The sequence below is a fragment of the Felis catus genome, chromosome B1, assembly GCF_018350175.1.
Source record: "Felis catus isolate Fca126 chromosome B1, F.catus_Fca126_mat1.0, whole genome shotgun sequence".
Classification (NCBI taxonomy): domain Eukaryota; kingdom Metazoa; phylum Chordata; class Mammalia; order Carnivora; family Felidae; genus Felis; species Felis catus.
The window spans coordinates 154,329,511-154,345,441 of NC_058371.1; the positions used below are offsets into that span (position 1 = coordinate 154,329,511).

Below are 15,931 nucleotides of genomic sequence, written 5' to 3' on the forward strand. Positions count from 1 at the left end.
TAGACTTAAGGGAAATGATGTAAAATGGAATCATAGCTCTACAAAGAGGAATGAAAAACTTAAGAAATAGAAAATACGTGGACAAATATATAAAATATATAAAAGACTATCTTAATTTTTATTTCCTGTACTTTAAAAAAGTATCTAATAATTTAAAATTCTAACATCCTAATATAGGGTTTGCCATATTGGTGTGTGTGTATGTAAATGGTATTACAAAAGTTGGAGATATTTCATGAGTCTTGTATTTTACATTCATTATACATTAGCTCTGATCAAACTGTAATAAATTATGAATATGTATTATAATCCCTAAAATACCACTAACTACAAAAATCAGAATTAAAAGGCAATAGAGGGAATAAAATGGACTAAAAATATTTGATTACCACATAAAAGGCAGTAAGTGAGGAACAGAAACAGGACAAATAACAAAGAAGTATAGACTAGTAGAGCTAAATGCAACCACAAAAATAATTACAATAAATTTAAATGAATTGAACAAAAGGCAGTTTGTCAGACTGAATTAAAAAAGGAACAATTATCTCTAAGAGCTTCCAGTTCTTGGTTTCAGCTCAGGTCATGATCTCTCCATTCATGGGTTCAAGCCCTGTGTTGGTCTCTGCATGAGTATTCTGGAGCCTGCTTGGGATTCTCTCCCTCTCCCTGTCTCTGTGCCCCTCCCCTGATCACATACTCTCTCTGTTTCTCTCTCAAAATAAATAAATAAACTTCAAAAAGAAAAAGAAAGCTAGAGTGCTTGGAGTTTAGAATGAGGAATACTATTAGGGAAAAAGAAGGACATTAATGTGAATAAAGGGTCAGTTAACAGAACAAAACTATGCTAAGTAAGTCTCATCTAGTAACAGAAATTTGACATATATGAAGCAAAAATGTAAATAATCTATGGTGATAAAAATTAAATAAAAGTAATGTTTGAACATGTAGGTGGGTATTGACTGGAAAATGCATGAGGAATATTTCTACACTAATGGGAATATTCTGTATTTAATTTGGGAGGTTTGTATAAAATTATAAAAATGTATTATACTGTATATTTAAGATTTATCTATTTCACCACATGTAAATCTTACCTCAGTGGAAAAAAAAATCAAAGGAACTAATGCATGTCAGGCACAGTTGCACACAAGAGACAAGATTTCATTTATTATCTCTATGCATATTATGAGGTAGATATTATTTTTTTAATATGATGGAACTTATTTTAAGAGAGATTAAATGATTCATTCAAGGTCACAGAATTAGTTAGTGGCAGAATCAATATTCAAACGCAATTTGGTATTCATTCCACTGTACCATACTCTAATTAAAAGACCTTACATAACATAAGCATTACAATGTCTCTTATAAAATCATAGGTGTTTAATTTTGAGTTATGCTTTTCTATTTTTTGTTCTTCATTAGTGATCATTTTGCTGTAAATCACCCAGTTGCTACATGCTCAAAAGTTTGAGTCTTCAGCAAGGTCACAGCCAAGAGGATCTTTCTTTGTTAGGCGTAGAAAATTTAAGACAGTGAGTGGTCACTGGTATGTGGAACATTTCAAGAATTACTAACGAGTCCTACCAAATATCATGCTAATTTAACAGAAATTAATCATAGGAGCAAGATAAGCCTTACACAGGCAATACATCCCAACATTACTTTTACACCAATATGTTGACAAAATTGTCCTCTTGTGAAGGCTCAGGGTATTTTTTCTTCCTTTTTTTTCTGTATTTCTTTTTGTTTTAAATGACAAAAATTCCTTTTTTCAAAGGACAATATATTTTTAAATGTGATTTATAATTATAATGTAAACTGAGTGAATTGAAATTCTTGCCTTGTTTGAGATTCACCTTTTTCCTGGGAGTCAACTAAAAATTAATTGGTATGATTAAGCCTTATTTCTGAATACTAACACTCCCAGAGGGAACTTTCTACAGCCTTGAATAGTAAGCATTGGTAGTCCTGGATTTAGCAAATTTAAAAAATGTAATAAAATACACAGCAGTTAAATTATACAGAACTATCCTTATTGACTCAGAAAGTTCTTGAGAATCTTCTAGTGTGTCAGGATCAATCAGCATTATAAACATTGTGATTATCATTGTCTATCATAGACTAATAAACTAGTCATTTGACCTTTAAATTGGTTTGAATTCTATACAAAGAAACTCTATTGTGTTTATAGAAGTCCTACATTTGAATTCAACTGATAATATCCTTGCTTTTCATTTATTATCACTTTGTATTTAGCTTACCTTATAGTGTTTTAATTTATATTTTCTGAATTTGTTACATTATTTTTTACCTCTATCCCTAATTTAGTATTCATTCAATCACTTACTCATTTACTCTCAGATGATGCCATTATTTTTATTTGAAACAAACATAAAAATTGGAGATCTCCCTCTTCAGGCCAAACACCAAATCAGTCATGAGCCAGTAAGTGCCCATATATTCTATCTGTACTCCAAATGCAATGAGCAATCACCCCTAGGTATGACTGGGATCCTAAGAGCAAATTCAAGGACACTGCTCCTAAAATTTTGAGATTCCTACTTTATCATAGCTTTGCCTTCACATCTGGATCATAGCTTGAAGATAAATCATGCTTTACATCGCTCATTTTATTTAGTTTTTTAAAGTATTTTTTAAATGTTTATTTTTGAGAGAGAAAGAGAGAGAGGGGGGGGGGAGGGGCAGAGAGAGATGGGGACAGAGGATTTTTAAGCTCTGCACTGACAGCAGAGAGCTGGGGCGGGGGGGAAAGGGGGGCAGCGTTGACCTCACAAACCATGAGATCATGACCTAAGCTGAAACCAAGAGTCATACACTCAACTGACTGAGCCACCCAGGTGCTCCTGCATCTTCCATTTTAAAACCGATACTCTCCCTTGATCTCATATCTTTCTACAGACACTGTCCTTTCTTTCTCATGTCACTGTTATGAACTGAATGTTTGTGCCTCCTGTACCCCAAAATTCGTATGCTGAAATCTAGTCTTCCCAAATAAAATCTTCAAAAGAGTTTTTAATACTCATTGTTTCTACTTGCTGTTCTTCAATTCTCTCTTGAACTCTCTCCAGTCATTACTTGCCACTACTTGTTCCCAGAACATTGGGGTTGTCAAGGTGACCAATAACCTTCTCCATATTAAGTCCCACAGTAGAACCTCAGTGTTCATTTTACCAGGCCTCTTAACACCACTTGGTAAGTTCATCACTCATTCCTTTTAAAATATTTCCTCATTTGTCTGGAAGACCAGTCTTTCACAGTTCTCCTCCCTTGTTTCTTCTCTTCTGTGTTGTGCTCAGCTGTATCTGTGTGACGTAGGTACTCAGTAAATACTTTTCGAATGAATGCATACATGAATACTTCTGTTTTAAAGGCACTCCTTCTCTTCAGCCAAAAGTAATCATAAAGTAGATCCAAATATGAGCATTAAATAATGAATGCCAATTATTTGTCTCTTCTAACAACATAATGTGAAATGTTCCTATAAAAATCCTAAATGTCATACAATTTTTTGTATGTTAAATCAAAGTATTTATAACACTTTAATTTTAGTATTGTCTTTCTGATCAGAGTATCAACATTGCTTAGCATTTGTATAGTGTTAATTTTAATGTATTCATCTACATTGCATCCATAGATATCACAAATATATATTTATCTCCACATATAAGATTTTCTGAGTGAATCATGTTTGTCAATAGCTTCTCAAATTAAATGATGAGGATAGAAACTTTCTGTCTTAAGATCACTTCAAAAATTAAATTTTCTATTTAAAAATAATAACAACAAATGAAAATAAAACTCTGCTTAGTGTCCAAGAATTATTAATTTATTTAACCTGATCCCTAAGGTCACAGCAGGGTCTCTCTAAGAACAAGTAAAACAGAAAAAATATGACATTACTAGATAATTTGGCATGCATATTTGTATTTTTCTTGGTTACAAATAGTTCACTATAACTGAGGAGATTATTCTAACAAATGGAGGTATTACCATCTCAGAGTCATGAGATGAAAAGGAGATATCCTTATTTTATTTTCTAAGAACAGACATACTTGAAGTACGCTCAAGTAGTATAATTATATTAGCTAGGACTGGTTCACTGTTTTACCTAGCAAACTTGAATCTCTTTTAGATGGAAAAAATTATCATATAATGATTATCAGACAGACGTAGTTTAATAAATATTTGAGAATAAAAGCACTGCACAATTTTAATGGATCTCTAATTGTAATTCCCAAGTATCTTTCCTTCCTCAACTAATTGGGTAATGACATTGCTAGAATTAATCCAAGGTCATCAGCTTGCACACAGTACAGATGGTTTCTCCACTTTACGGGTATATAGGGGATTCGAGATTACTGTTGCCTGCTGCTTTTCAAACTAATTTTTATTCTTAAAAATTCACATTTTCACTGCAGCTGAACAGCTAAGCCATATGTTGCTTTGTGAATACTTTAAAATATCTGGTGCATGTAATTATTACACTAAAACTAGCATGCATTAATACTTTTCAATTTTGTTGCGAGGAAAGGACAGTTACAGTACTATGCCTTGTGTGTTTTTTATTTTTCAGTTTTTGTTTTGTTTTGTTTTCCTCTAAGCACCAAGCTTTAGTTTAAATTATGGTCCTAGTGAGAATTTTAACCTAAAATACATTGGTTGGTTGATCTGTCTCCTCGTATGCAATCTATCCCAGCATAGTTCTGAACTTACCTAATGGTATTTGAGATACTATGTTAATCCATCCAGCTGCAAGAAAGTTTGGCTTTGAATTATCTTTCCAACTTCCCCTCTGGTAACCATGGTAAATAGGAATGACGTATGTCTGTGCTTTTGTCAGAATTCTGATATGCCATTGATATGTTTGACAATTGGGGAATTTGAGAAACCTAATTTTTATGTAGTGCCAGGAGCGAAATATCTTAAAAATAGTTTTAGCAATAATACTTATTACTTGTTAATATTTAGCAGTCATCAAAGTATTTACATATGAAATATCTTCTTTATACAAAACAAAACTGGGGAATCAAAAGGCAGATTTATCATTTTACATATGAAAAAACTCAAACAATGATCTTGAGTGACTTACTTATGGTCATACAGCCAGTAAGTGACAAAACAAGGTTAGGACTTGCTGCTACATTGGTTGGTCTTCCTAGAGCCTATTTCGCCCCAGTGGGTTATCCCAGTGTCCTGTTTTTGGTTTGTTTTTTCATTTTCATTTTTCCCCATTTCCAGGTTAGTAACCAGCTATTCAAAGGCAGTAGGCAATGATGAGGGGGCTTGGGCCAAGCTGAGGGCAAAGTACAGGCTAAGTGTAACCCCTCTCCTGCCCCCACAAGGTGGGATATGTGTAATATTACTCAAACATTCCTGGCTGCCCGAGAACAAAGGAAAGGGGTTTAAGTGCTTGCCATGCTGATATGGGAAATTAAGGCAAATGAAAAATTAAATTCCCTTATTGCCTACAGCCCTTGAAACAAGCAGAGTGACCTCTCTCTAGATGCTCAGCTGCCAGGATGATGACACTTTGCTAGGGACAAAAGGGAATCTTGGCATAACATTATCCTGACTTCTCCCTGCTCTCAGGATCCTGTGAGTCTACTTTAACATATAAAAATTCCTTTGGACACTTCCTTAGCTCAACTCCCCCAAGATATATGCTGGCAATCATACTCCAAGTTTATGGCCCCCTGATATACATCTGAAGGGTCTCATGACTGAGGTTTTACTAACCAGTAATAAATGGCATTTTCCTAACAGCAGCCAGCTCCTCAAGGTCCTGGAAACCTTGCTTCCAAAGTACCTTAGAGACTTATGCTGTCCCTAACCCCTCCCAACCTGAGGGTATATAATCAGTTACCTTACGAGTCACAGCTCCAATGCATCTCTTTCTGCCCACAAGTCCTGTTCCCGTGCTTTAATAAAATAACCTTTTTGCATCAAAGACATCTTCAGGAATTCTTTCTTGGCTGTCACCTCCAGGTCACCCCACCATCACCCCAAACCCCCATCAGGCAAGATAAACCTTTTCTCCAGAAAAACAGAACCACTAAGTTACATATATATGAAGAAATTATTATAGGGAATTATTGGCTTGTGATTATAAATGCAGGCAAGTTCCGAGTCCTAGAAGGTGGATCAGCAAGCTGGACATCCTGGAGACCCAATTGTTCAGTTTCAGTCTGAGTCCAAAGCATGAGAACCAGGAGAGCTGATTATATAGTTTCTGACCAAAGGCCACCAGACTTGAGATCCAGAAAGAACCTATGTTTCAGTTTGGGTCTGCAGATGGCTAAAAGCCAAGGTTCCAGTTTAATTTTTTTTTCAACGTTTATTTATTTTTTGGGGACAGAGAGAGACAGAGCATGAACGGGGGAGGGGCAGAGAGAGAGGGAGACACAGAATCGGAAACAGGCTCTAGGCTCTGAGTCATCAGCCCAAAGCCTGACGCGGGGCTCGAACTCCCGGACCTCGAGATCGTGACCTGGCTGAAGTCGGACGCTTAACCGACTGCGCCACCCAGGCGCCCCAGCCAAGGTTCCAGTTTAAAGTCAGGCGTGAGAAATTCTCTTTCTTGGAGAAAGATAATTCTTTTTGTTCTATTCAGCACTCCAACTGATTGGGTGAGGCCCACCCACATTAGGGAAGGCAAGCTGCTTTACTCAGTGGCTGATTTAAATGTTAACCTCATCTACAAACACCCTGATAGAAACACACAGAATAATGTTCCACCAAAGGTCTGGGTAGTCTATGGCCCAGTCAACTTGATACATAAAAGCAACCGTCACAAAGTGAAGTAGGTTCCTGCTATAATTATACTCTCTCCCAGACACTTTCCTAATTCATATAAGCTTTCTCAAAATTAATCTCCATAAGTCATTTTGTAAGTAAATAGAATAAATCTTCACATAAACAAAAACTGTACATACACACACACACACACACACACCCAACAGACATCAACATAGTGAAGCAAAAAACATAAATCTAAAAGTTTATTTCAGAAGTATCTATAAAGTATTTGAAAAGTATCACAGAAATAGCTGATCCTCCTCAATCCATGTGGAATACGTCATAGGACTTGAGCGGAACCAAAGTGTGACCTGAATTAGACCCTGAAAGGTAGGCTATAATCAGTTAAATTAAGTAGACAAAGAAAGCATAGGAAATAGTCTGAGTAATGTGAAAAGGAACAAATTTGGTTAACTTTTGAAGAATTTGCTAGAGACTACCAATGGTCAAATAAGAGAGATGAATTAGCAGGGTTATGAATATTATCAAACTCCTCAAATAGGCAGGATTTTATCCAGAAAAAAATATGGTATCAACTGATGATTTTGAGCCAAAAGGTAATATGATGAAAGTAGTTGAGTTTCTGAAAACTTTCCTTGAAGTGATGAATGAAATGGATTCAAAATAAAGGCGTAGAGATAAAAAGGAAAATAAATGAAAACTCCTAATTCTTGGCACAAATTTAAGAATGTATATACCAGGGTAGCTGTGGAAGGATAAGAAAGAAAGTAAACATTAGTAAGTAAAACTAAAAATAAATGTTTGAATACGTAATTAAGGAAAATTGACAAATCAAGATTCTAAGACAATATAGATTAGGGAGCGAATGATGGTATTGCCAACTGACATTGAGAACCAGGGACTGAGGCTTTGGCAACACTATCATTTAAGGATATAGGGGAACAAACAGCAAACAATGAAGGGAGAAAAAAAATCATAAGAAATAGAGGATCAAGTTGTAAATCTTACCTGGAGATCTAAAGAGAAGAATGTGTCAAAAAGAGCAAATGTTCAAGGAAAAAAAATCATAGTTACACACACATAGAAAACAAGGGGGTCTGGGGTTCCAAAAGGGAAATGATTGGTGGAACTGTTTATAGCCCTTCTACCTGATGAACACTCTGTACACTAATCAATTGCAGAGGAAAACACTGTCGCTAAGTTCTAATTGCTAACTTTCACTACTTAATCTCTCTGTGGAGATAAGAATTAGTTATGGAGTGTTTATATAGATGACAGTCATCTTGTTTGCCACAAACTCATTTGCATGGAAAAGCACACATCACTTAGACCCCTGTCAAAATAATTAGCTAAGCTTGAGATAAGGCCTTTTAGATTTTAGAATGTTCCAAGCATTAAGTCTTTTTTTTTTATGAAACCAAATCAACACATTTTACAAAAATAGTAAGCATTGTATGTAATTCTACACTTCTTCATCATGTTACTTTTTCTTTGTTTTTTCTTATCTATTTAATAAGGTATCTAATTTGGTAAAATCAAACATTTGCAGCTGGTAATCACTGAGATAATGAGAAATGGAATTCTTCTCACTGGTATCCCTCTCATTCTATGTTAGGCATTATGAAATTGAAATAAAATCCATTCCAATTAAAAGAGCTCTGTTCTCTTACTCTAGAGCTTGAAAAACAGTAGTACTGAATTCAGGTCAATCATAATTTAATCACTATGCATCCATCATCTAACACCAGGTTCACAAGAATATATTCTTTTCTCTTCCTCCATGGAGTAAAAGCCCAAGGCTGAAGTATGCTTGAAAGCAGTTTATTACTAAGGGCATTTTCTACTTGGCTTCTCCTCATGATCCTGGAAAAGGACACACAGAATCAGGGCTTATATTTCTGGGAGATGCGATGTGGTTTGTTGATTCCTGCAATAAGTCTGTTTGAGAAATATTTAGTCTGATTTTTCTGTGAATTTACTGGCCTCTATTGAAATTCTGAAAAACGTGAAGTTGATATTAGTTCCTTTCATTAGGTACCATTTTGATGAACACATTTAATGGAAAAATAATCATTTTGGGGAAATTACCTCCCCCAACTTCCATGTCTTCAGGCTATTTTAAAAGTTGAACAAACTTTTTCAGTATTTATTTTCCCAAGTTCTATGGATATGAAGATGACTGAGAAGCAATTCCTGTCCTTAAATGTGCTCCACAGAGGCTAAAGCATTTACAGTTAATTAAAAGTAAAGAAAAAAAAAAAACTATTTGAAGTTCACTTTACACACAAGTTGCTTGCCTTTCTTACTTACTTTGCATAGGCAAAAACAGTCCTGAGCACACAGATATCACATTCTTCTAATTCAAGGTGTCCTAACTTTGTCACTATTGACATTTTAAGCTAGATAATCCCTTGTTGTGGGGCTGCCCTGTGCATTGTGGGATATTTAGCGGCGTCCTCAGTCTCTGCTCACTAGATGTTTTCAGTGCATCCCAAGGCATGACAATGAATAGTGTGTCGAGACATTGCCATGTTGTCCCCACTTGAGCACCAGTGCTCTACTTGTGGAGAAGGATACCAACACTTTTTAAAGGGTAATTAGAGGAAAGAGAGTCCACACAGGGGACTCAAACAGAGCAGGCAAGAAATAGAATGAGAGGGATGCATAGTGGCTCAGTTAGTTAAGCATCCAATTCTTGGTTTCTGCTCAGGTCATGATCTCATGGTTGGTGGGTTTGAGCACCCCCCCCCCCACCTCAGGCTTCACACACTGACAGCATGCTTAGAATTCTCTCTCTCTCCCTTTCTCTGTGCCCCCCCCTTGTGTTCTCTCTCTTTCTCTATCTCAATAAATAAACAAACTTTAAAAAAAGAAAGAAATAGAAGGAGGGAGAGAAGAAAGTCTGAGAAGCCAAGAAAGGGAAGGACTTCAAGAAGGAACCAGGTCAGTGGTGTTACATGCTGTGTCCAGTAATAAAGATGAAGTCCAAGAATACAGTTTCCACAGAGCATTTCAGGAGTGATTTTCATATATTGACCTTTACTGCACAGTATCCATTTCTATCCCAGCTGTTGTTAAGTGGTTCTGTATATCTGTGTCACCTAGATATCTCTACTTCCAGAAATTCAAATATATATGTATATATACATATATGCATATATATATAATTTATTATATAATTTATATATTATATAAATAATTGTATAATATATAAGTTATTCCCTGTGTTATTTTCTCCTTGTTTTTAGCAGTGTGGGATAGTATAAAGAATACTGAAGTCGACTGTTCTGGTCAGAGTTCCTAGTTCCCAATTTGACACTAAATAAATATGTTTACTGAGCAAAGGCCCTTAAACTCTCAGCCTCAGTTTAATCACCTGTAAAATTAGATTGGACAGTCTCTCCAACACTAATCTTCTACAAACAATCTGATAAAAGAGCCACAGTACACAGATCCCTGATGGCAATATTAGCTGATCCATTCTAATCAGATACAAATATTATGAAAATAGAGAAGTAAACTACATATTACAGAGCAGATCATACTCTATAATGTGATGCAACATGCACACAATAACTGTATAATACTTCAAATTATGTTTCAGACACAGCTGGAAAAAAAACAAATAAAATAGTATACAATATGCTCTATGACCAAATAGAAAAAAAAATTATCATAGCAACATTCTGAGTGATTGTACATTTCCATATTCTAAAAAATGGAGCCTCACATATTTGCTTATATTTTGGATTTTTCTCCCTGCACGTGGGATCACTCCACACAGCTAGTTTGGAATTTTGCTTTCAATGTACATTTACTGTAGTTACTTTATTATTGTAGAAGTTGTCACTTTTTTTTTAGTATTTATTTTTGAGAGAGAGAGAGAGAGAGAGAGAGAGAGAGAGAGAGCACAAACTGCGGAGGTGTCTAGAGAAGAGAATAGAGGACCCGAAGCAGGCTCTGTGGTTACAGCAGCAAGCCCGATGTGGGGCTTGAACTCACAAACTGTGAGATCATGACTTGAGCCAAAGGCAATGCTCAACCGACTAAGCCACCCACAGGCCCCTAAGCACTAATAACACAACTGCTGAAAACAGTCAAGAAGCAGGAAGTTGCTGTGCCTCCCACTGACAATATCCCTGTCTCACAGACACAGTGGGGAGGCATATAGGCGACCAAAGCTGCAGTGGGTGAGTTTGTACATGTGAATGAGCATCCGTCACAACCAAGCTTCAGTCTGGACACAGGGGAATGGATGTAGGAATGCCTGTGTCAGACATCTGCACACTTTCAAACTTGGTTTCAAACAGCCAAGGACCTCAGGAAGAAGGCTTCTGCTTCACTGTCACCTTCCAGGACTCACACAAATGCATCTTATTAATGGAACCTCATTCAGATCCCATAAAAGGCACCAATTAGCTTTTAAACATCCCCCCAAAGAAGGAGAACAGAATGGAATTTAAGAGAATCTAAAGAATACTCCACGATATATTTCTGAAGTTTCCTCTATGAATGGGGTGAAAAGAGCAAAGGTAATCTTTTTGAATTAGTAATCTTTGTTTTTGCTTATGATGTCACATCAGCAAAGAGTTTGGGCTGTCTTAAATGATTATGAGATATCGATGTGGTTGATGTAATTATTAAGTAATTAATCATAAAAATAGTTGGTGTGAACTGAAGAAGGATAATTAAATGTTCAAACTCCAGATTAAGATTACTGAACTAAAACCATAGCTGCACCATTTTGCTAATTATGGAACTGTGCACAAGTTATTTAAATTTCCTGTTCCTCAGAGATCTCCCCAACATAAAGTGAGAGTAATAACATTGCCCACTTCATGTTATTATGAGGATTAAATGAGAAAATCTGTGGAAGGCATCTAACTCAATAATTGACTTGGTATAAACAACCTAATGACAATGATAATTAAGTTAAACTCTTTGCATTTATCATATTTATCAATGCCATCCTGAAATAATTTTTGATATTATTATAATACCTGTCCATTCATATATATCTAATCTGTTTAAGGAAATGCTATGTATCAAATACTATGTGTTATATGTGAATGTGTGTATATTTTTTCTTAGAATATCTTGTGGTTGCAATGAAAATCCCTTTGGAAACTTCCACTTGAATTTACCTCCCCCAACTCCCAGTATAAAATCAGTTTCTCCTCATGGTCCTGGGGCAGCTCTTCCTGCCCACGTGTCCTGTGCCTGTCCTTTAATAAAATCACCTTATGTAACAACAACAACAACAAAAAAAAAAGAAAAAAAAGAAAAAAAAGAAAAAAAAAGAAATGATGGTGGCCATCTCTACATTTATATAGCTTCATTCTTTGATACTTTATTTGAACTTCTTTTTTGTTTTTTTACTTTGTATAATTTATTTTTTATAATTTGCATCCAAGTTGGTTAGCACATGGTGCAATCATGATTGCAGGAGTAGATTCCTTAAGCCCCTTACCCATTTACTCATCCCCCTGCTCACAACCCCTCCTCCAGCAACCCTCTGTTTGTTCTCTATATTTAAGAGTCTCTTATGGTTTGTCCCCCTCCATGTTTTTATATTATTTTTGCTTCCCTTCCCTTACGTTCATCTGTTTTGTATCTTAAAGTCCTCATATGAGTGAAGTCATATGATATTTGTCTTTCTCTAATTTTGCTTAGCATAATACCCTCTAGGTCCATCCACATAGTTGTGAATGGCAAGATTGATTGCTGAGTAATACTCCGTTGTATGTATGTATGTGTGTGTGTGTGTGTGTGTGTGTGTGTGTATATATATATATATATATATATATATATATATATATACACCACTTCTTTATCCTTTATCCATCGATGGACATTTGGGTTCTTTCCATACTTTGGCTATTGTTGATAGCACTGCTATGAACATTGGGGTGCATGTGTCCCTTTGAAACAGCACACCTGTATCCCTTGGATAAATACCTAGTAGTGCAATTGCTGGGTCATAGGGTAGTTCTATTTTTAATTTTTTGAAGAACTTCCATACTCTTTTGCAGAGTGGCTACACCAGTTTACATTCCCACCAGCAGTGCAAAAGAGATGCTCTTTCTCTGCATCCTTGCCAACATCTGTTTTTGCCCAAGTTGTTAATGTTAGCCATTCTGACAGGTGTAAGGTGGTATCTCATTGTGGTTTTGATTTGTATTTCCCAGATGATGAGTGATATTGAGCATTTTTTCATGTGTCTGTTGGCCATCTGGATGTCTTATTTGGAGAAGTGTCCATTCATGTCTTTTGCCCATTTCTTCACTGGATTATTTTTTTTTTTTTGGGTCGTGAGTTTGGTAAGTTCTCTGTAGATTTTGGATATTAACCCTTTATTTGATATGTCATCTGCAAATATTTTCTCCCATTCCATCGGTTGCCTTTTAGTTTTGCTGATTGTTTCCTTCGCTGTGCAAAACCTTTTTATTTTGATGAGGTCCCAATAGTTCATTTTTGCTTTTGTTTCCCTTGCCTCTGAAGATGTGTTGAGTAAGAAGTTGCTGTGGCCAAGGTCAAGGAGGTTTTTGCCTGCTTTCTCCTCAAGGATTTTGATGGCTTCCTGTCTTGCGTTTGGGTCTTTCATCCATTTTGAGTTTATTTTTGTGTATGGTGTAAGAACATGGACTTTATTTGAATTTCTAAAACATTATTTAAACTATTTAATGACTGCCTAAGAGGGGTAATATTCCCCAGATTACTCATCCCTAATATGATTATGACATAATGGCAAGTTCCTAGGATGATTTTAATTGTAGTAGGTTCTAAATAAAAATGTTTTCCTTAATTTACACAGCTTCACAAGAGCTTAGACAATGCTGTCCTCACTTTAGAATTAAAAACAGGCAGTGGGGCGCCTTGGTGGCTCCGTCAGTTGAGTGTCCAATTCTTAATTTTGGCTCAGGTCGTGATCTAACAGTTCTTGAGACTCAGCCCTGTGTTGGGCTCTGCACTAACTGTGCAGAGCCTATTTGGGATTTTCTCTCTCCTCCCTTCCCCTGCTCATGCTCTAGCTCTCAAAATAAATAAATAAACATTAAAATAAAGAAAAAAATAAAACAGTCAATGAATGATGTGATATGATAGAAACAGCATGAGTTTGAAAATAGACTTTTTGATTGATTTCAAAATGCCTACAACTCCCTCTCTTCCCTATACACATAATCCTTTGCAATGTGACTATGTGTCTTCTCCTTTCAAGAGGTGGAGAAACGTTCTTCATTTGGGTTGGGCCATATGACTTGTTTTACTCAATGGGACATTAGAGAATGTAATGTAGAGTCTTAAAAGGTATTTGAGTACTTGAAGTTTGCCACCACTTATATTGAAAACCCTCCACTATCTGAACAAGCTAGGAAAAGCTTCCTAAATGATGAAAAAAATATATGGCGTAAGGTCCCAAGTCTTCCTTCCCAGGCACTCTGTCTGTTCCAACTATGAGAGTGAGGCCTAGATTATTCAGTCTCTTCCTAACCAAACTGATCTATACTGGAATAACTGCATGGACAAAACAGAGAATTATGAGAAAAAATTAAGATGTATTATTTTTAGTCATGTACTTTGACATTCATTTGCTGAACAGAAAAAAAAAATCTAACCGAAAGGGCTATTATAGTTTTACCATTTAATAAAGGTGTTTCAAGTTGGACAGGTTATTTTTCCCCTTGAAACTCAATTACCTTACTTGAAACTGAGATAATAACTTCTGTCTATATGTGGTTGTGGTGAGAATCAAAAGAGATAACACATTTGAAACACTTAGCACAATGGCTAGTACATGTTAGGGACTTGGTCACATTCCTTGACTTTCCTTTCCTCGCCCAACAGTTTCATTCATTGAGTCTATTTGCAGCCACAATGTATATCTGTGTAGCCTAAGGAAACACTGGGAACTACAGTCCATGCTCCATTTCCCAAACTATGTACACAGATGAAGGGTCTTCTCTGCCTAAAAAAAGGGGTACTTTTCCGTAGTTCACATAGAGGTAATACAGGCCTAACTACAGTCTGGATTGTATGCTTAACAAATTTCAGTTGAACTAAATTGAATTAAATTATTCAATATACAAAAGTTAAGTTTTAAAAAATAAATTAGCAAGAGTTATCTTGGCAGATTTCAGTCTTAAAAAATAGAGTCATCCAAAACCCACCTTCTTCCTTCTTTGATCTCTGGTTAATTTTACATCTATTTCATTTCAGTCCTCATATACATGGCTACATTCTGGGAATTATCATCACTTGTCATTTTTCAGCCTCAGAAAACTTAAAATATAATACATAGTACTTTGATTATAACTGTAATCTTCTGCTATTTTGACTTCCCTAATTGTACTGCATTTGGACTTCATCTCTTTTGATTCCACCATTTTCTCCAACAGCCTCCTGCAACACTCATTTTTCTACCCAGCCCAGATTGTATTGTAAATTATCTAAACTACTACTTGCTCATAAATACCCTCAATTCCCTTCCTTTTACCTCATTTGCATTACAAAGAAAGCTCTAATGCTGGATGAAGACCAAGGCTCCTTTTTGGCTCTTACACCTTTGTTGCCAAGCTATGCTACAGAAAAGAAAACAGCATAAACATACCGATGTTTTACACGTTGATATTCTCCAGTCAGAGCTGGACTTTAAGCACTGCTCGGAAATCCTCGTCCATTTTCCTCTGCCTTTCCTTGAAGTAACTCTTTCAAATCTTCATCACAATTCTCAATCCCTAACTCATACCCACTCATCCATTTATTCACTCATTCATTCAAAAGTCTACATCAAGTTCCCAGCATGAAATACACATTTGATAGGACTTGGAGGTAAAACAGTGCCCAAAATAGGAATGATCTCTGTTGTCAAGAAAGTTGTATTTTAGTCAGGAAATGAGAGAATAAACCAATAAACAAAATAATTATAGTTTTTGGTTTATGGAAGACATAAATAGAAAGGATACTCTGAGAATTAAAATTTGGGTGGTGAAGGAGATAGGTTAGAGTATAAGCTTACGGAAGACTTATTTGCATTAGAATTTCAAAGGTAAGACTATGAAGAGAAGACTCAAGAAGGGCTATGAGAAGATGTCCAGATAAATAGCACATTATGGGCAAAACCTTTGAGTTTGTAAAAATACAGTTTTTTAGA

General features: G+C 35.8%; 1 long non-coding RNA gene across 4 annotated transcripts in view; it reads right to left on the bottom strand.

Annotated features, from left to right (window-relative positions):
- The window catches only part of LOC109499145, a 319,375-nt gene that overhangs the window by 228,024 nt on the left and 75,420 nt on the right, over positions 1 to 15,931 (bottom strand). The gene's annotated exons all lie outside the window — the stretch shown is intronic.